Genomic DNA, 20362 nt, shown 5'->3' on the forward strand with positions numbered 1-20362 from the left:
GGTATGCGTGCACAGCTGGTTTTGGATTGTATGCTGGTAGGGGCCGAGATGTTTCCCTCCTCTGTTTCCTTGCATCCCTTGCCCCGGCTGAAATAGTTGCTTCACCCTAATCTTACATTTGTCGTTTTACCCACCCTCGTCTGCCTACGCCTATACTAATGCCATCTTCCTTGTCAATTGATGTGTTGCTTGCCGCTCTCTCTATCACGAAGGCTCATTCATTTTCGTTCTGTTTGAAAAAGGTTATATCTCTTTGTGTCATCATTCCGCGCATGCAATTTTCCCTCAGATATGGAAAAAGTGAAAATGAGACTTTAGAATGTGTTACACTGCTTGTAAATGTCATTGGTCTAGTCCTCCATTTGCTTCCTTTGTATAATGACCGCTAACGTTTTCCTTGTAAACAGTTTACTGTGTAATTGTATGCCTACACGGACCAATCTGATGCTAATAAAGAGATTTAAAAAAAAAAAAAAAAGTACCCAGACCACTGGCCTCCCCTAGCTCATCAGCCCAGTCCTGGCTCAACTGGCACTGCTGTGCCAGAGGGTCCTCAGACCCCTCCCAGTCCTCCCCCTCATCCGTGTCTTGGTAAACAGGCAGAAATGATGGAGCCGGGTCGTAGGTGAAGGCCTCACCCATCGACGCCGGAGACGCCACCGAGCGGCGCCGTTCCGATGCCGGACCCGGACTGAAACTGGGGATGGCGTCGTCCAAAGACGGCGCCGGGAGAGACACCATCGGGGCCGGAGCCCGCCGAGGAGTCGTGAGGTCAACTGGCATCGACCGGGATCCAGGCACGGATCCCCCGGGGCCCTGCGGCATCGGGACCGAAGTCAACGACGGCGCCGAAGCCGCCGGCCCGCCAGGGCCCCTAGTCGGATCTGCGGGGCCCTAAGGCGCACCAACAGGCCTCGACGGAGGGAAGTGAGTCCTCATGGCCAGGAGGAAATCACGTATCTCCTCCTGCGTTGCTTGCAGCCCATGGACCGGAGGGTGTGAGGCCGGAAGTGACGCCTTCGGCTCTGGCGGAGCCGTGCGGGCGGTGTAGCCTGAGCCGTGTCGCGCGACCGGCGAGGGGAGTCGAAAGAGCGATGTCGCCTCTTCGACTTCTGTTTGGAGTGCCTCGACTTACCAGAGGACTTGGAGCCCAACGAGTGGTGATGGCTCGACGAGCGAACCGACAGCCGGACCTCGAGTAGCTTTCACTCCCATCTAGCCTTCAACGTCAAGGCCCGACAGTCGGGGCACGACTGGTCGTGGTGGTGGCCCGAGGCAGTCGAGACACCGACGGTGGGGTTCGGTCACCGACATCAGGGGGTGACAGGCGTCGCACAGCCTGAAGCCAGGCATCCCTACGGCACCAGGAGTCGAAGCCGACTCGAAAAAAGAGATCAAAAAGTTAGTCAAAAAAATTACTAAGAGTACTGCTCTTCCCGGATCTGAGCTTGCTGGTGCCGAAAAAAGAAGAACTGACATCAATGCGCGAGAGCGGCGTCTAAGTACTCCGACTACGTCATCCCAGCGATCACGACACCGACGACAGACGGGGAACCGCAGACGACGCCTAACGGCGCGCAGGGGTATTGCTGACGAAAACTTTCCGGATCCAGTCTGACGCCTGGGGATATTCTAAGGTAAGGAATCTAACACTAACCTGTTTCTTTCAGATCCTCTCAGCATAATGAACCTGGTCCCAGTGAGGTCCTCAAATGCTCCAGAGTCCCAGTCCACCATGGGTTGACCCCTCCAGGACTCCCCAACGTTGCCTGAAAACAGACCTCAAAAGACATCCTTGCTTCCAGCCGCCCTGTGCCCTGGAGAAGAGGACCTGAGGTGCATCTACATCCCCAAGCCCGCAAACGTACCTGCTAAGCTGTTGGTTGCTCCCAGAACACTTCCTGGCCCTGAGCCTGCAGCCAAAATACAAAAACGGCAACTCCCATTGAAAAAAAGGGCACCCGATGCCAAATCAGCACCCTGTTGCCCCTGAGCCGCTGTGGGTACACCTTATGTTCTAACTCCGATCCCCCTTTGCCCTGAGCTAAACCCTAGGAGCTTTGCTCCTACAACCTTGTGGCCTGCTCGTGAGCAGCCACCAACCGGAGGACCCTATCCTCCTTTGGATAACATTGGGCCTCGGCACTCTAGACCCAACCGCCCGAGTGTCGCTGAGGGTACTTTGAGAATGCATCCTTGACCCTGGGGGAACCTTTGTACTAACCCTAGAAAACCAACTCCTGAAACTAAGTACTTACCTGTAAACCAATAACTTCATTTCCTCCCATAGGATTGCATTGACTGCTTTTCTGTGAAAAATGTTCTGTGTGGAGTTGGAAAAGTGCCTGAAACCTTGAGAAACTGTATACTTACAAAAACTGATTTACTCACCTTTTTATCTAGGAAATGTCCTAGTGTGATATCTAAACACAAGGAAATAATAGATGGAGCACTGAAACTTTTCAGACACTCACCCCCGTCACATATCTGGGTTTAATCCATCATCATTCTTTAGCTCAGTTCGCCACCCCAGTTCAGACCCAGCCATATGTATATCAGCCTTGACCCTGTTCCTTATGGAAAGAGCCCAGCCCGAACTGTCAAGCCAGATCTTCCTTGGAGCAGAAACAAGGATCCTAGGACCGGTTTCAGGGTTTCATCCCTCATCAGCCAGGCTTGAATCCAGTGGCAAAGTGAGCAAGGGAACCACGTGTGGTCATACCCTGCCAACTTAGGGCGAACAAGGCAAACACAAGGAAATGATGGATGGAGTGCTGAAACTTTTCAGACACTCAACCCCAGTTACAGATCTGGGTTTAATCCATCATCATTCTTTAGCTCACTTCTCAACCCCAAAGACCGAGTACTTACCTTTTAACCGAGACCTTTATTTCTCTCCATAGGAATGCATTGACTGTTTTTCTCTGAAAATTGTTTTAAGTGTGGAGTTGAATTGTATGAAAACCTGAAAGACTACAACTGTACAAAATTGATTTTACTTATCTTTTCTCTAGGAAATGTCCCAGTGTGATATCTAGGCCTTTCACACTGAGCATAAAAAGTAATCTGAAGTAACTTACAAAGTAATCTCAAAAGTAACTAAAAAGTAATTCCAACTGTTTTATGAACACGTGACTTACCTGTAACCAATCCAATTGCATTCAACTGCATTCAAACTGCATTCAAACTGTATTTAACAGCATTAGTCTGCAAAGTACTATTACGCTTACCTGCACCAGGCCCGGCTTGGTTCTAGAAATAAAATGCAACTAAATAATATTTGTATACAAAACAAATTGGTCACAGTTCAGTCTTTGTGTGTGTGACAATTTCTTGCCTGAGTGTGTACAATAAATGCTTAACACTACCCTCTGATAAAACCTTATTTTATGCCCACACTAACACAAATAGAGAGTAAGGTACTATCTACTTTACGCTCTGCCTACCTTAGGGAACCACTGGACCCTGTGCACACTATACCGTACTTTGGTATAGTATATACAGAGCCAACTTCCTACACCAGTGATTCCCAGTTTTTTGTAGGATACTCCAAAAGTTTAAAGATGATCTTCTTTACAGAGTTTGAGATGGATGTAAATGCAATAACATGTTATTCTTTGATTTATCTCTTTAGAATATGTCTCCAGCAGTGCCTTTCTATTATTACGCGCTTGTTTCCTACCATGTTTGATGATTTTGGTTGGAAATTTTTCAACTACAACCTGACCACCGGGGAGGAGGGAGGGTGTTTGACTTCAATGAAGATACCTACGATGTAGAACTATTCTTACAGGTATGTAACTTTTCCTTCTGCATCGTATGATCTTCATTGATAGTCATAAACCATTAACAGAATAGCAAGCTAATCAAACTCCGCACACACACACAGTACTTAATTTACAGAGAAATAAATGCCAGAGCACTCATCAGGAGGCCACTGCAGCTTGAACCACACATTGCCCCGGCCATGCTGCCAATGAATGTAACGGTACAAAAGGGGGTGGTGATGGACGGAGCATCTGAACCAATCAAACACTCACACCCAGTCAACAGATCTGGGTTTAATCCATCACCCGTTCTTTAGTCCACTCTGCCACTGCAGGTCAGACATGGCCATATGCAAATCAGTCTGACCCTGTGCCTCATGGGAACAGTCCAGCCTGAACTGCCAAGCCATGCCTTCCCTGGACCAGAAACAAGCTTCCTAGGACCGGTTTCTGGCATTACAACCGTCTTCAGCCAGGCTTGCTTGAATCCAGTGGCAAAGTGAGCAAGGGACTCACGTCTGAGCATACCCTGCCAACTTATGGTGAACAAAGCGGTACAAAAGGGGGTGGTGATGGATCGAGCATCTGAACCAATCAAACACTCACACCCAGTCGATAGATCTGGGTTTAATCCATCACCCCGTTCTTTAGCCCACTCAGCCACCCCAGTTCAGACATTGCAAATCAGTGTGACCCTGTGCCTCATGGGAACAGTCCAGCCCGAACTGCCAGGCCATGCCTTCCCTGGACCGGAAACAAGCTTCCTAGGACCGGTTTCTGGCATTACAGCCGTCTTCAGCCAGGCTTGCTTGAATCCAGTGGCAAAGTGAGCAAGGGACTCACGTCTGAGCATACCCTGCCAACTTATGGCGAACAAAGCTGTACAAAAGGGGGTGGTGATGGACGGAGCATCTGAACCAATCAAACACTCACACCCAGTCAACAGATCTGGGTTTAATCCATCACCCGTTTTTTAGCCCACTCTGCCACCCCAGTTCAGACATGGCCATATGCAAATCAGTCTGACCCTGTGCCTCATGGGAACAGTCCAGCCCGAATTATGTGATCATAGATCCCCGTTTTTGAGACACACTAACTGGGGATTGTGTCTGTTTGCTCTGCCACTGTTCGGTCCTACGGCTGGGATCTACTCTACAGGATTCCTGTTTGATCCTTAAAGATATCGACTAAGTTTTCGAGACGTAGTTGCTCTAATTCTCGATAAGCAGATGTATAATCTTGAGCTGGGTTTTCCTCCGCCAGTTCGTTCTGAACCTGAGAGCTAGAGGGAATTCGGATAATTAATAGCAGGATCCATTTATTTTCAGAATATCCACGGCCGATTCTGTGGCCCCATTCCAGTTTGAGTCTCTACTTATCAGGACTCTAGAAATCGAGCTTTGTTTCTCGACTTTGGGAGATTTGTTATTTCTCCTTTGCCTGTAAGTATTGACCCGTTCCGTGTTTACATCTTGTTGTATGAAATGAACTTTTTGTGGGCACATTAGATGTTGAGACCGACCTTTAAAGAATTTCCTTTTTTTGGCCCCATGAATGGCATAGGGTGGTGCGTGCTGTTCTGGGTGACAGGCGCCCCCCTCCCCCCCTGTTTCTTCCTTTTTCCTCCCTCGTCTCTATATTTACTGAATGGAAGCATACATGGTGTAAATGTTTATTATATTGTGGTTCCTGCCTATGAGGCTCTTTGTTGCTATGTGTTACACTATTCTGAAAAAACTTGTTATGCATATTGTTGAGCTCACTATGTTCTACCAGAATTATTATATAAAATGTGCCACTGAAACTGTTTTGATCTATTTGTCTGAAAAACTGATATGGTGGCATAGTTCATAAAATGTACATGAAAAAATTGTAAATAGTTTTTTTTTTTTACCTACTTTCAGACTGTATGCGGTTGCTTCATACTCCCCCCCCCTCTTTCTGATCGCCCTGATGAAGGTGTGGCCTTAGACCTGGCACTGCACCGAAACACGCGTTGGCGTTTTGTATTCTGTCCGGTTCCTTGCCATCTGATCTCCCATCCTGTTTCAGGGAGAACTATTTGGACAGAATTTTTGTGCTACATCTGTCGTTGGAAGTATGATGAGCCTTGAACAAATGAGGAATGTTTGACAGTAGAAAGTGCATGATGATATGAAATCTGCGTGTCTGGTCTGTTGTATGGTTTGATTGAAGGGATGTAGGAGTGCGTGGGGTGTGTATTTAACTATTTATTGTGATTTCTTTTCGATTGATTCTGTACTGTTATGAAACAATATAAAGAAAAAAACCTGAATGAAAAAGAAATAAAATGATTTTTGTACTTAAAATTGAGGTCCTGTTTCTGGTGAGCTCACCTCTGCGTTTTGTAAAATTGAGCCATTATATTAAATTTTTGGGGGCAGTCACTCTCTTGTGTTCCGAAAGTACTCAGGACTACTGCCATGTATCTATATACCTGCATATATTCACTGTTTTAGCAGCAGGGTAGAATTCTATCCTTTATTTACTGTGTTGCTGCTTGTAATCGTACATATCTGTTTGTCTAATGGTTGCTGCTGCACACGTATTTTTTACAAGAATGACGCTGGTTTAATAAATGCTTATTGAAAATGTAGCCACCGTTTATTCTGTGTATCTCTCTGAGACCAAGTGAGCACGAGAGACTGAGTGTAAAGTAGTGCACTGGGTCCACGATCCCCGAGGGGTCAGGGTTGTCATGGTTGATAGTTGCCAGAAACTATTCGCTCCTGTGGGACTTATAGTGGCACTGTGAGCTAGCTGGTCTCTGGACATATCCTTTGGGGGTGTCTGAAATCAGTCTGGACACCAATCTCTCAGTTTATGTTGTCTAAACGCGCAGATCCCATATAGATTTGTAGGAAGTACACGACAATGTCAGGCGAATCCGATCTTCTCAAAGGCCTGTTCTTTGTGACCATTGATCTTCCAGACATGTCTGTAGTGATCTCATGTACAGGCGTGCTTTCAGTACAATATTGATGCAGGACAACATTAGTTCTAATAGACATGCTATCTTGCGAACCATGGGCCTGGTCTGTTGTAGAAATCGGGACCATTTTGTTTGAATTGAAAACACTATCCTCTGAAGGATGCACGCTTTCTTTTGAAGTGTCCAGAGTAGCTCCTAGAAATTTGAGGCACTGCACAAGTGTTACAATATACTTCTGTGGATTGACCTGGAGACCTAATTTTGCCAGGAGAGACGTTGTGGCAGCATAGTACTCCTTTGCTTGGTGAAAAGACTGCTTTGATGAGCCAGTCGTCCAGGTATAGAAATATGAAAATACCTTGTTTTCCTAGTTGAGCCACAACCACACATTTAGAAAAGATTTGTGGTGCTGATTTGAGTCCGAAGGATAGCGCCGCATATTGATAGTGGTGAGAGCCCACTATTAATCGGAGAAATTGTCTGACGCAAAAGTATGGGAATATGAAAATACCTGTAGATTTACTGCGCAGAGCCAATCATTCTTCTTAAAGTGTGGGAAAATTTAGTGCAGGAAAGCATTCTGAACTCCTTTATATATTTGTTAATGAACCGGAGGTCCAGGATTGGCCAAAACTGGTGTAGGGGATTTTTCTTCTTGACCAATAAGTATCTTGAATACATTCCTTTGTCAATCAAATGTAGTAGGACTCTCTCTATGGTCTTCTTGTGAAGTAGTACAGAGGTTTCTTGCTAGAGATCGTGCAAATGGGCCTTTGTGGTTTGTTCTTGAGGGGTTGGTGGTGGTGCACTGGTGTAATATAGAGTGTAGCCATTGTGAATAATATTTAGGACCCTGTAGGAAGCTGGCTCTGTATATACTATACCAACGTGAGGTACAGTGTGCACAGAGTCCAGTGGAACCGCAAAGGTAAAGGTAGATAGCACCTAACTCTCTATTAGTGGTAGTGTGGGCTAGCAGTAAGGCTTTATCAGAGGGTAGTGTTAAGCACTTGTTGTACACACTCAATCAGAAAATGATATCATACACTCAAAGACTGAACTTCAGACCAATTGGTTCTGTATAAAAATATTCTTTTAGTTATTTTATTTCCTAGAACCAAGCAAACATGGCACAGGTAAGTGATAAGTACTTTGCAGTAATAATACAGTTTGTAAACAGTTTGTATTGCAGTTGTATATATACTTTTGGTTTGATTACAGTAGAACTACTAGTAAGGCAGCACTTTGAAATAGTGTACAAATACTTTGTATTGGCTTTTTAGTAGAATGTCAAGTAGATTACTTTAAAGATTACTTTTCTTACACAGTTCAGTATACCTGGATACTGCACTGGGACATTTCCTGTAAACAGGTAAGCAAAAGCGTTTTGGTTATTTGGTTACAGTTTTAGAAGCTTTTATAGATTTTCCAACTTGACACTTAGAAACTTTTCACAGAAAAACAGTCAATGTTATCCTATGGAGGAAAATAGGGTTATCGGTTCATAGGCAAGTATTTGGTTGTGGTTGTTGGTATTTTGGGGCTAGACTCAGGGGTCCCCCAGGGTCAAGGCTGCACTCGTGTTACACCCTCAGCGGCACTAGGGCGGCTGGGTGCAGAGTGCTGAGGTCCAATGTTATCCAGTGGGGGATAGAGGGCCTCTGGTTGGTGGCTGCTTACGAGCAGGCCACTGGGTTGTGGGAGCTAAGCTCCTGGACTTAAGCTCAAGGCAAATGGGGGTACAAGCCAGCATAAAAGGTGCCCCCTCGGCGGCACTGGGGCGGCCAGGTGCAGAGTGCTGTTTTGGTCTCAGGGGCCCTGTAGCTTACAATTAAGAGTCTCCGGTTTGCAAACAAACTGCAGGCTCGGGGACGAAGGCCTCCTGGGAGGAGACCACCACTTGGAGAGGTAAGTTGGGATGCTGGGGGTTGATTAGACACTGTTGGTTGGGCCACCCAAGGCCGTGGGTAGTCGGGTGCAGGGGTGTCTTTTAGGGTTGGAACTTGCCACCAGCTCCTGGTCGCTGTTGGGGGGACCTTCCGGTTTGAGGCTGCAAGTGTCAGCTGGGGGCATGAGGCAGGGCAGGGATCACCGGATCTCGGGTAAGGATCGCCTGGGTGACCTCGTGGTGTTGGGACACTCAAACTCGGGCCGTGGGTGTCGGGTGCAGACAAATCCAGTGTTCACAGGAGACCGTCTTTTCTTTTGAAGGCAGGTCCTTGGGGTTCTTGAGGCTGCTGGCTGCAGGACACCCTGGCGTTTCGCTCTGCAGGTTCGAGGTGGGAACAGACAGTAGGGCTGGGGCCAAGTCAGTGGGAGTCCTGCTCTTCTTAGCTTCGGCATGGCTGTTTGGTCCTTCTTTTCGTCTTGTAGTTTCTTGTCTGAGAAAGCAAGGATCCGGGTGCCCCTAAATACTAGATTAAGGGGTGGATCACTGACAGAATATCGATTGTCAGAATATCGACCTACAGAAATATCGACGCAAGAATATCGATGTCCAGAATATCGAAGTCCTATCTACATAATGGGAAGTATAAAAATATCAATAAAAAAAACATCGTTAAAAAGATTGTTTTTTAATGTATAAAAAATAAGGTAAACTACAACTAAAATTAACAGTTAAAAATATTAAAAAAAAATTAACATTATAAGTAATACATATAATATAAAAATCAATTAAACATAGATATCTAAAAAATATATACTTATTTATTAATAATTATTTAAATATAATATAAATATATAATATAAATTGTTAAAAAACTATTAAATACATATATACACATACACCAATATACATTAAATATATATATAATTAAATTATTACAATATGTTTAACCTTTTTAAAATACATATTACACTACATTAACTAAAACAGTAGAGAAAATATTTGATAGCGGAGAAGATAAAATTACTATTCCTACTCCAGAGAGTGCAACAGTAGGAAAAGTGCTGGCAAACGCAAGGGTAAAAATTACTATTCCCACTCCAGTGGGTGCAACAGTAGGGAAAGTGTTGGATAGCGTAGGGGTAAAAATGACTATTCCCACTCCAGAGAGTGCAACAGTAGGGAAAGTGTTGATTAGCGGAGGGGTACAAATTACTATTCCCATTCCAGAGAGGGCAACAGATAGGAAAGTGTTGGATACCGAAGGGGTAAAAATAACTATTCCCACCCCAGTAAGTGCAACAGTAGGGAAAGTGATGGATAGCGTAAGGGTTCAAATTACTATTCCCAGTCCAGAGAGTGCAACAGTAGGGAATGTGTTGGATAGCGTAGGGGTACAAATTACTATTCCAACTCTAGTGAGTGCAACAGTAGGGAAGTATTGGATAGCGTAGGCGTAAAAATTACTATTTCCACTCCAGTGAATACTCCCCTACAAACCCAACACACGCTCCTAAAATAATAATAAAATAATACAATTGTCTATTTAATTGGGAGAGGTGTGGCGCCGCGGCCAGGGCGACTGACGCTGGAATCTGGGGATCAGGGTTCGATCCCCGGCTCCGGCGGCAGGTTAGCCCAGCACCATGTGACTCTGGGCAATAGCTCGCTTAATCTTCCCGACGGCCCCCAGCGCCTAGAGACCCTTACGGGTGATTGTGCGCTTTACAAATGTGGATTATTATTATTTAATTATTAATTAATAACCAATTAATAATTAATTATAAATACTAATAAATAATTAATAAGAATGACTATTGTAATTAAATTACTTCCCACCCTATTCCCCATAAATCCACAAACCGCTCCTAAAAATATGACACTATTTATATAATTATCTACTAATTAATATGAATTAATTAACCAATTATTAATAAAATCGTTATAAATACTAATCAATAAACATTAATAATGACTAATACAATTACATTACTTCCCACCCTATAACCCTATAAACCCACAACCTGCCACAGAACTAAATTACGCAAAAATTAATTTACATAAAATTATTTACTGCTAAAAATGTAACCTACATTTTTTAAAAACCCACTTATACCGAAAAATTACCTCACATACTTTTAACACATACTAAAATACAGATCACTAATATAACATTGATATTAACAACAATAATTTTACTAACGATATTACTGTCTTCAATATTTAAAATAACAATATTTCTTACCTTACTGTCGATATTCTATACCACGATATTCTTGCTGTCGATATTATCGACCTACGATATTTAAAAGTCAATATTATGGTAGGTCGGGAAAAAACCCTCTATATTCTGTCTGTCCACCTTTAGGGGTGTTACAGGTAAGTAAAAAGGTCTCTTCCTTGGGGTGAGTACCCCCCCTATTATGGCACCTTCAAGTGGGAGGGGGGCATATGCCTCACTCTGGTTGGCTGGGTTCCCCCATATGCAAGATGGTGGGGACAGAGTTGTGCTTCACCTCGCCTCCCCCACCTTAGGGGTGGGGTTGGCAAAGGTGGGCACACCTCTCTTCCTTACTTGTTTTTCCTGTCAGTTCTCCCACTCAAAGTGGGGGGGCAGAACCGGTAGGGGCCAGTTCCTGAAAGCAGCAACAGGCCTTGGGAAGCTCACAAAGGCGGAAAGCCTTTGAAGCTTTCCCTTCGTGGACCCTGCCCATCCTGGCGGAGGAGGCTTGGCACCTTGTACCAGAATGTGCATTGTTTTAGGCCCCCAATAGCAGCAGGCTCTCGACAGGTCCAGAAACATTATTTTATTTTTTGTTTTGTTTTATAAAGCGCGAACTAGACCCGAGACATCGGGTATCAGAGCGTTTTACATAGCACCAGTTTTATTACAGAAGGATACATTCATTTATAAAAAAATAATAATAATTGTTAGGCACTGGGAGATTAAATGATTTGCCCAGAATCACAGGATGTTGAGAGTCGTTCCCAAGACCCGAACGAACCCAGTTCTCCAGCTTCGAGGTCGACCACTCTAGCCGTAAGGCTACATCCTCGCCCCAGTTGCTACCAAGAAAACCGTCTTCAGTCAGAGTGTGGCTTTGTGCATTGGTTCAAAGGGTGCCTTAATTAACCCTGCCAAAACAGTTTAAATTCCACTAGTGGTAGGTCGATTTTCAGGGGGCATCTCTAAGATGCCCTCTGTGTGCATTTTTCATTAAATCCCACACAGGTATCAGTGTGGGTTTAATGTGCTGAGAAGTTTGATACCATAACTTCAGTTTTCAGTGCAGCCATTATGGTACTGCAGAGTTCGTGATGACAAACTCCCAGCACCATATACTCCTAATGGCAGCACTGCACCTACAATGTCTAAGAATGGACTTAGACACAGAAGGTGTACAGGGCTCATGCACCTGTACCCTCACCACTGGTACAGTACACCCAGCTAGAGGGATGGCTGATCTATGCCAGGACAGTGGGTTGTAGGCATGGCACAGAAGGGTGTGTGCCATGTCGATTCTTCACTTTGTTCTGCACCAAAACATGCAACCTGCAAAGGCAGTGCGAGTGTAAAGGTACAGGGCCTCTAAGGGTGGCACAATAAGTGCTACAGCCGTTAGAGACCTATCATGGTCAGAGTGCCCTTGGTACCTGTGGTACCATTTACCAGGGACTGACCTGTGGCCAGAGAGTGCCAATTGGGTTTGGTCTTCAATGCAGTTTTAGGGAAAGAACATAGGCCCTGGGTACCCGATTGGCAGGAGCCTAGGGCACACTGAGTCAAAGCACATCAGCGGTTCAGCAAAAAGTGGGGGCAACCAGTCAGAAAGAGGGCATTTGCTCACAGACCCATTTGCCTGTCATTTTGTCCACTCGACCCAATGAGACTGTACTGCTACCCCGCTCCAGAGTGGCTAACTGTGGAGGGGGTATGTGATCCTCATTGCTTTGATTGAGAACTTTTCACCTTGGTGTGCGAGGGTTTGTGTGGAGAGGACTTTTTCTAAGATATCTGCTTTGAAAAGACATTGGAGGTTGTTGCTGTTGGTAAGGCCACCTAGGGGTTTGAAACCTATGGTAGAAATGTATTTTATCTTTAGGTTTGAATTGATTGAAGAATGTTTTCGGTTCTTCTAAACCCACTGCCTTAAACATTTCTGCTTAATTTTTCATATGTAACATTTCCTCTGCCGTGTGCTATGCGAAGAGGGAAGATCCAGAGAAGGGCAGATTTGCAATCTTCAGTTGTGCGCCTGACTTTAAAGAGGAGTCTTAACCAGGACATCCGTCTTAGGAAAATGCCATGGCAAAAGGCAGTAGCAGACAGATCAACAGTGAACTGCAGAGATGATGGATTGTTTGGAAATGAGAGCCCCCTCTCTAATCATTTCTACATAATCCAGTTGTCTGTGATCTGGTAGATCAGATATTAACAACTTCATCCTTCTCAAATCTCCCCATGATATCTGCCCAATAGTGCTGCTGAATTGGCATTAGTTAAATGTGTAGATGCTGTACCACACATCTTTCTAATCGCATCCTTTTGTTTACTTTCTCAGTCAGGTAGAGCCGTGGTCTCCGGAGCAGAGGCATGTTTCCTGAAAACTGCTGTGACAATCAGAGTCCAGTTTAGGATCAACTTTGAGGAAGTGTGGATCCTGAGGAGGAGGCCAGTATTTCTTTAATACCTCGGAGTTGCAGATTTCACTGTTGCTGGAGGTAGAAACTTATCATGCATGATGTCTATGAGGCATGGAAGAAGAGGTAAAAGAGGCCTTTGGTGTAGCTCTATGCTGCAGTTTCCAGTATAATTGATACCGATGGTTGAGGGTTATCAACATGTATGTTGAGCTTAGAAGCTCCTCCGGATAGAGCGTCCTGAAAAGTGACAATATCTTCAACAGAAGAACCAGATTGAGATTGAGGTGGAGACGTTGGTGTATATGAAGAGAAATCTGGAGATCCTGTTTGTGATTGAGTTAAGAGGTTTAAAGGGAACCTGAAGAGCATCAGGAGGAATAACAATATGTATTGGTGGAAGATCTGTATCCTGTCCCAGTAAGGGAGGATCCATATGGTAAGGTGAACCAAACCAGTGAAAAGAGGAAGAGCTCTCCATCTGAATGATAGTTGACATCGAAAGAGGGGTATTCTACTTCATACGCTGTGTCTTAGACGACACCGGAGATCTTGGAGAAGCAGCATGTCTTTTTGAAGTAGAGTATTTCGACGCCGATGAGTGGCGTGATCGACATTGAATGATGAGAAAGTGACATTGATCTGTGAGAGCGTGACGTCAATCGAGGGTCATGCTGTAGATGCAGACACTGAAGAGGAGAAAGACGGTGGTGCCGTACCTGTTCTCGTCGTGGAGGTCAGTCTTGCAGTTAAGGACGTCGAATGGCAGCGATGTGACATTGAGCTGTCCTTTGAAGGGGAGCATGACGGGAGTAGTCTTCTCAGCGTTGACGCGGAGTGCTTGGACGTAGGATTTAGATCTCCTCTTAACCGCTTCGCTGTGGCACGAATTCTGCCGCTGTGCTGGGACATTCCAATCATGGGCGTGGCTCGGACGGCCCCCGGCCGTCGTGCGCACACGCCCACCGTGACTCATGACGGCCGGGGACCATCATGAGCATGGAAGAGGTTAAGTGAGTCTTTATCAGGTTTGTGCCTTTTCTCAGAAGTATGAAGAAAGGGAGACCGCTCTAAACTTCTCCTTCATCTGCTTTCAAATCCTCCATCCATAGTAATCTGATGCCTTCTCTATCTTCAAGTGTCCTTTTCGACATTGTACTGCAAATATCACAACCTTTAGTTAGATGTTATAATAATAATAATACAGCCATTTATAGAGCGCAAACAGCTACCTCCAACAGACGTGTCCCGGCGCTATAGCAAAAAGTGGCAAGTGTGGGTCAAGCAAAATAGCCAATGAAGGGCTAGTCTAGGCTAAAAAGCCATGTTTTTGCTGCTTTCCTGAATTGAGGTTCGGAGACAATCTGGTGCAAATCATTTGGCAGTGAGTTCCATAACATGGACTCCCCGTCGTGAAATATCTGCCACCCATCCGAGCTTTCCTAACACGTGGGGTGCAAAGCCAGTTCTGAGCATTAAACCTCAATGCACGAGTCTGCTTGGAGGCGCAAAGACGTAGTTTCAGGTAGCTTGGGCAAATACCATGGATAGACCGGAAGGCTAGGGTTAAGGCCTTGCATTTGATTCTTTTAGCCACCAGCAACCAATGCAATTCCTTGATACGTGGAGAGATGTGATAACAAAATGGAACACGTCTAATCAGTCTGCAGCCGCATTTTGAACCATCTGAAGTTTGTTAACAAGGTATGCAGGCAAGCCCACATAGAGGCCATTCGTGTAATCCAGACTAGAAGTTACTGTGGCATGAACTATGACCCAACAGGAGTTCTCTGGCAGCAGATGTAGACATTTTCACAGATTTCTCAATCTGCCAAAGCAGGCAGCTGTCACCTGCTGAATTTGGGCAGAAAAGGATAGGTTTGTCTCTCATTTTTCTCCCAGATGTTTGGCTGTATCTGCTGGAATGGGAGGTGAGCCCATTTCCACCGGCCACCACAGGTCTGCAGCTGGGGGCTGGTTTCTACCAAAGAACAGCACTTCCGTTTTATCGGCGTTAAGTTTGAGTTTGTTGTTTTTCATTCAAAGCTCTTAAGAGTCTTCCGACTGATCCCTAAACGGAAACACCAACTTGGTATTATCGGCGTAAGGGATCGCCTTCCCACCCCAGTTGGCCATCAATGAGAATAAAGGGGCCAAGTAAATGTTGAACAACGGGCTTAAGGACGACCCCTGTGGCATCTGCACCATAAGTGCTTGCGATCGGACTGATATGGTTGTAAGGCTACCCTTTGTGTGCACTTATGGAGGAATGACTTCAACCAGGCAAGGGCAGTTCCCCCAATGCCGTTATCCAGTAGACGTTGAGCCAGTATTGAATGGTCTACCATGTCAAATGCCGCAGATAGATCCAGGAGCAACTACACTGCTGATGCCCCTGAATCCACCACCATCCTCACTGACTGCCACCTCAAGTAGAGCCGTCTCTTTCGTGCTGGCTTCAGTACTAAAGCCAGCACAAAAGCCAGATTGAGTATCGTGTAGGAAACTGTGGCCCTCAATAAAGTTGGCCAATCGTCGCTACACAGCTTTTTCTAGCATTTTTGCTGGTGCCGGTAACAGAGAAATAGATCTATAGTTATTTAGTTCCCCTGAATAAGCATTGGATTTTTTTCTGAAGCGGTAAAAGTGTGGCATGCTTCCATAGATCAGGGAAAATACCAGAGGTAAGGGAGGTGTTCCATATATGAAACAGTACATGGATGGAAAAGTGCACCAACAGGGTCTCTCCTTTCGATCACCTCCGATTTGGCTACTGCTGAAAAGGAGTTGTAAAACTTAAAAATGTTACTATCAAAAAATGTTTGGGTATCAAACTTCTCAGCACCTTAAACCCACACTGATGCCAGTGGGGGATTTAATGAAAAATGCACACAGAGGGCATCTTAGAGATGGCCCCTGAAAAAAGGCCAGGTTCTGGCGGGGTCCCTGACTGGTACACCAGCCTGCCACCACGAGACGTGTTTCTGGATCCCTGGGGTGGGAGCCTTCGCTCCCTGAGCCCAGAAACAAAGCCTTTATTGGGAGGAGGTGGTCACACCTCCCCCAGGCCAGGAAGAGCAATCTGTGCCAGGGGAGCTTCAAAGACCTTGCAGCCGTTGTATTGCGACCCCCAGCCTCTAAGCTCATTGGCTACTGACCCAGAGACCCTTAAAACGCCCCCTACAGTATTTAGGGGACAGCCCTGAACCAAGAAAGCAGACAAGAAACCACAAGAAGAAAAGAGAAGGACTGAACAGCCGTGCCGAATTTGAGGAGGATGCCCTCTGAATTGGCGCCAGCCCTACCGGCCTGTCCCCACCTCGAACCTGAAGAATTGAAACTCCAGTGTGTCCTGCAGCCAGCAGAACTGCCTTCAAAAGAAAAGACTTCTTCTGTGAATATAGGATTGGTTCACCCACAGACTTCAGCTCTGGCAAGATCCGTGTGTCTGCACCACTCTGCACCTGATGCCCATGGCAAGTGTTTGCATGGCCCAACAGCACGAGGAGGTCCCGCCGGCGTTCCGGACCCAAGATCCGGTGATCCCTGACCTGCATCAAGCATCCAGCCGACGCCTGCAGCCTCAAACCGGAAGGCCCCCCCAAACCACGACCAGGAGCTTGTTAGAAGATTGGACCCTAAAAGGCAACCCGGCACCGAAGCCCCACGGCCTTGGGTGGCCCAACCGATGGTGCATAACCAATCCTCAGCATCCCAACTTACCTCTCCAAGTGGTGGTCGCATCCAGAAGACCTTCATCCCGAGCCTGCAGTGTGTTTGCAAACCGGAGACTCCCCATTGAAAGCTACAGGGTGCCCACGCCAAAACAGCACTCTGGACCCGGCCACCCCAGTGCCGCTGAGGGTGCACCTTTAGTACTGGCTTGAACCCACATTTGCCCTGAGCACAAAGTCCAGGAGCTTTGCTCCTAACATTGTGGCCCGCTCGTAAGCAGCCAACAACCAGAGGCCCCTATCCCCCATTGGATAAAATTGGGCCTCAGTACATTGCCCACGGCAGCCCTACTGTCGCTGAGGTTGTAACAAGAGTGCATCCTTTACTCTGGGGGACCCCTGAGTCTACCCTCAGAATACCAACTCCCACAACCGAATACTTACCTTTGAACTGAAAGGAAAATGCTACTTACCAGTATGCATCTGTTCTTGGCATGTAGAGCTGCAGAGTTACACACGGTGCATAGATGGCCACCTAGTGTTGGGCCCAGATGTTTGCAGTTTGTTTTTGCTGAAGAAAAGCCTTTGGAAGTCACGGGATAGGTGACTCCTCCTTTGGATGATACTGCACATGGGCATCGGCTCCATCCCCAGATTGTTTTTCGACATTAGGGAAGTGATGGAGCTGTACAAGAAGTAGTGATGTCGATATATTTTGTATCTAATTAAGATAATACTGGAACAGATAAAGGTGGCCAGGGAGGCGGATGCGCAACTCTGCAGCTCTACATGCCAAGAACAGATGCATACTGGTAAGTAGCATTTTCCGTTCGAGGCATATGAGCTGCAGATTACACACTGTGCATAGATTGTATAGCGGTACCCACCCTAGCGGTGACCACCCGTATCTGTTGCAGTTGTTTGAAAAAGAGTTTTTAGTACAGCCTGGCCCACAGTGGCTTGTTGCTTAGTTTGCACATCTACACAATAGTGTTTTGTGAATGTGTGCGGTGTAGACCATTTAGCTGCTTTGCATATATCATCTAGGGGAATGTTCCCTAAGAATGCCATAGAAGCCCCTATTTTTCTTGTACAATGGGCTTTTGGGGGAATTGTTAACGTACGTTTGGCTTTATGGTAACATATTTGTATGCATTTAACAATCCACCTAGCTATCCCCGATTTTGATATTGGGTTGCCTTTATGTGGTGGTGAAAAAGACACAAAAAGCTGTTTGGTTGTCCGAAAACTTTGTGTTCTTACGATGTAATACAGTTATGCTCTTTTGACATCTAAGGTGTGTAGAGCTCTTCCTGCGACTGTTTGTGGCTGCGAGAAGAATACGGGCAGCTCAACAGATTGATTTAGATGGAATGGTGAAATGACTTTTGAAAGGAATTTAGGATTAGTACGAAGAACCACCTTGTTATGATGCATTTGCAGAAAAGGTTCTTGAATGGTAAATGCTTGCAGTTCACTAACTCTTCTGAGAGAAGTAATGGCTACTAGGAAAGCTACTTTCCAAGTTAGGAATTGCAATTCACATTTATTTAAGGGTTCAAAAGGAGGTCCCATTAACCGTGTGAGAACACTGTTTAAGTTCCACACTGGTGAAGGTGGTGTTCTAGGAGGGATTATTCTTTTAAGTCCTTCCATGAAAGCTTTTATCGCTGGCACTCTAAAAAGAGATAGATGTTGTCTATTTTGTAAGTATGCTGCAATGGCAGCAAGGTGTAGTCTGATAGACGTGTAGGCTAAATGACACTTTTGAAGGTGTAAGAGGTATCCTATGATGTGTTGAATAGACACATCTAGGGGATTTATATGGTTGTTTTGACAGTATATCATGAACCGTTTCCACTTAGCAGCATAACATGCTCTAGTAGTGGGTCGTCTAGCCTCTTTGATAACGTTAATACATTCTTGAGGAAGGTTAAGGTATCCAAACTCTATGACTTCAGGAGCCAGATCGCTAGGTTGAGCTGAGCTGGGTCCAGGTGTCTGATCTCTCCATGGTTCTGTGTTAATAGGCGTGGAGATAGGCTTAGTTTTTGTGTGGTACCACGGATAGTTGCAGCAGCGTGGTGTACCACGGTTGTCTGGCCCAAGTTGGAGCTACTAGAATGAGTGTTAGGGAATGTTGCTGTAGTTTGCTTACCACTAACGGAAGTAGTGGGAGAGGAGTAAAAGCGTACGCAAATTGTCCTGACCAGTTCATCCATATCGCATTGCCTTTGGACAATGGGTGTGGGTATCTGGCGGCGAAGTTTGGGCATTTTGCATTTTTGTAGGTGGCAAAGAGGTCTATCTGAGGTTGTCCCCACGTTTGAAAAAACGGTTGAAGAACTTGTGGATGAAATTCCCACTCTTGGAATTGCGGTGTTTGGCGAATAAGCAGATCTGCTATGCTGTTTTGTATTCCTGGGACATGTTGGGCTAATAGGAAGATTTTGAGAGGTATCGCCCATCTCCATATCTGCTGTGCTAACAGAGAGCTGCAGAGAGTGTGTTCCTCCTTGTTTATGTAGTACATGGCTGTCATATTGTCTGTGCGGACTAAGACAGCTTTGCCTGATATTTGTTTTTGGAATGCTTTTAGGGCTAGAAAAACAGCTAGCAGCTCTAAGTGATTGATGTGGAGTAACTTTTGTTGCGGTGTCCACCTGCCTTGCATGGTGTGATGCACTAGGTGAGCTTCCCAGCCTGAGAGCGATGCGTCCGCTGTCATGATTATTTGGGGAACTGGCTCTAGAAACGGTCGGCTTTTTGTGCTCCACCATTGCAGAGAGCGATGAGTCCGACTGTCTACCAACACTAGTTCTGTTAATTGACCTTGAGCCTGGTTCCATTGGTGCGCTAGGCACTCTTGAAGTGGACGTATTTGCAGTCTTGCATATTTATAGTACCTCACGCAAGATGCCGTCATTCCTATGAGTTGCATGAACACTCAAGCTGGAAGTGAGTGTTGCGGTTTGAATCTTGTTAGGAGAGTTTGTACACTTTTTATCCTTGCTGGAGAGGGATACGCTAGTGTTAATTGGGTGCCTATTGTAGCGCCAAGGTATTGTTGTATGTGCGAAGGTAGCAGATGCGATTTGGTGTGATTTACTGTGAATCCTAAATTGTCGAGCAGTTGGATTGTAGCGTGTGCGTGTTGTACACACTGTTTGTATGAGCTGGCTGTTATGAGCCAGTCGTCTAGATATGAGAAGACGTGAATATGCTGTCTTCTTAAGAGTGCTTCTACTACTGCTAGGCATTTGGTAAACACCCTTGGTGCTGTTGTGACTCCGAATGGGAGCACTTTGAACTGGTAGTGGTGCCCGTCTAGTACATATCTGAGATATTTTCTGTGCGCTGTGTGGATGGGAATGTGGAAGTAGGCGTCCTTGAGATCTAGAGTGACAAGGAAGTCGTTTCGTAACAGGAGCGGAAAGAC

Source organism: Lissotriton helveticus, chromosome 10 (assembly GCF_964261635.1).
Source record: "Lissotriton helveticus chromosome 10, aLisHel1.1, whole genome shotgun sequence".
Taxonomy (NCBI): domain Eukaryota; kingdom Metazoa; phylum Chordata; class Amphibia; order Caudata; family Salamandridae; genus Lissotriton; species Lissotriton helveticus.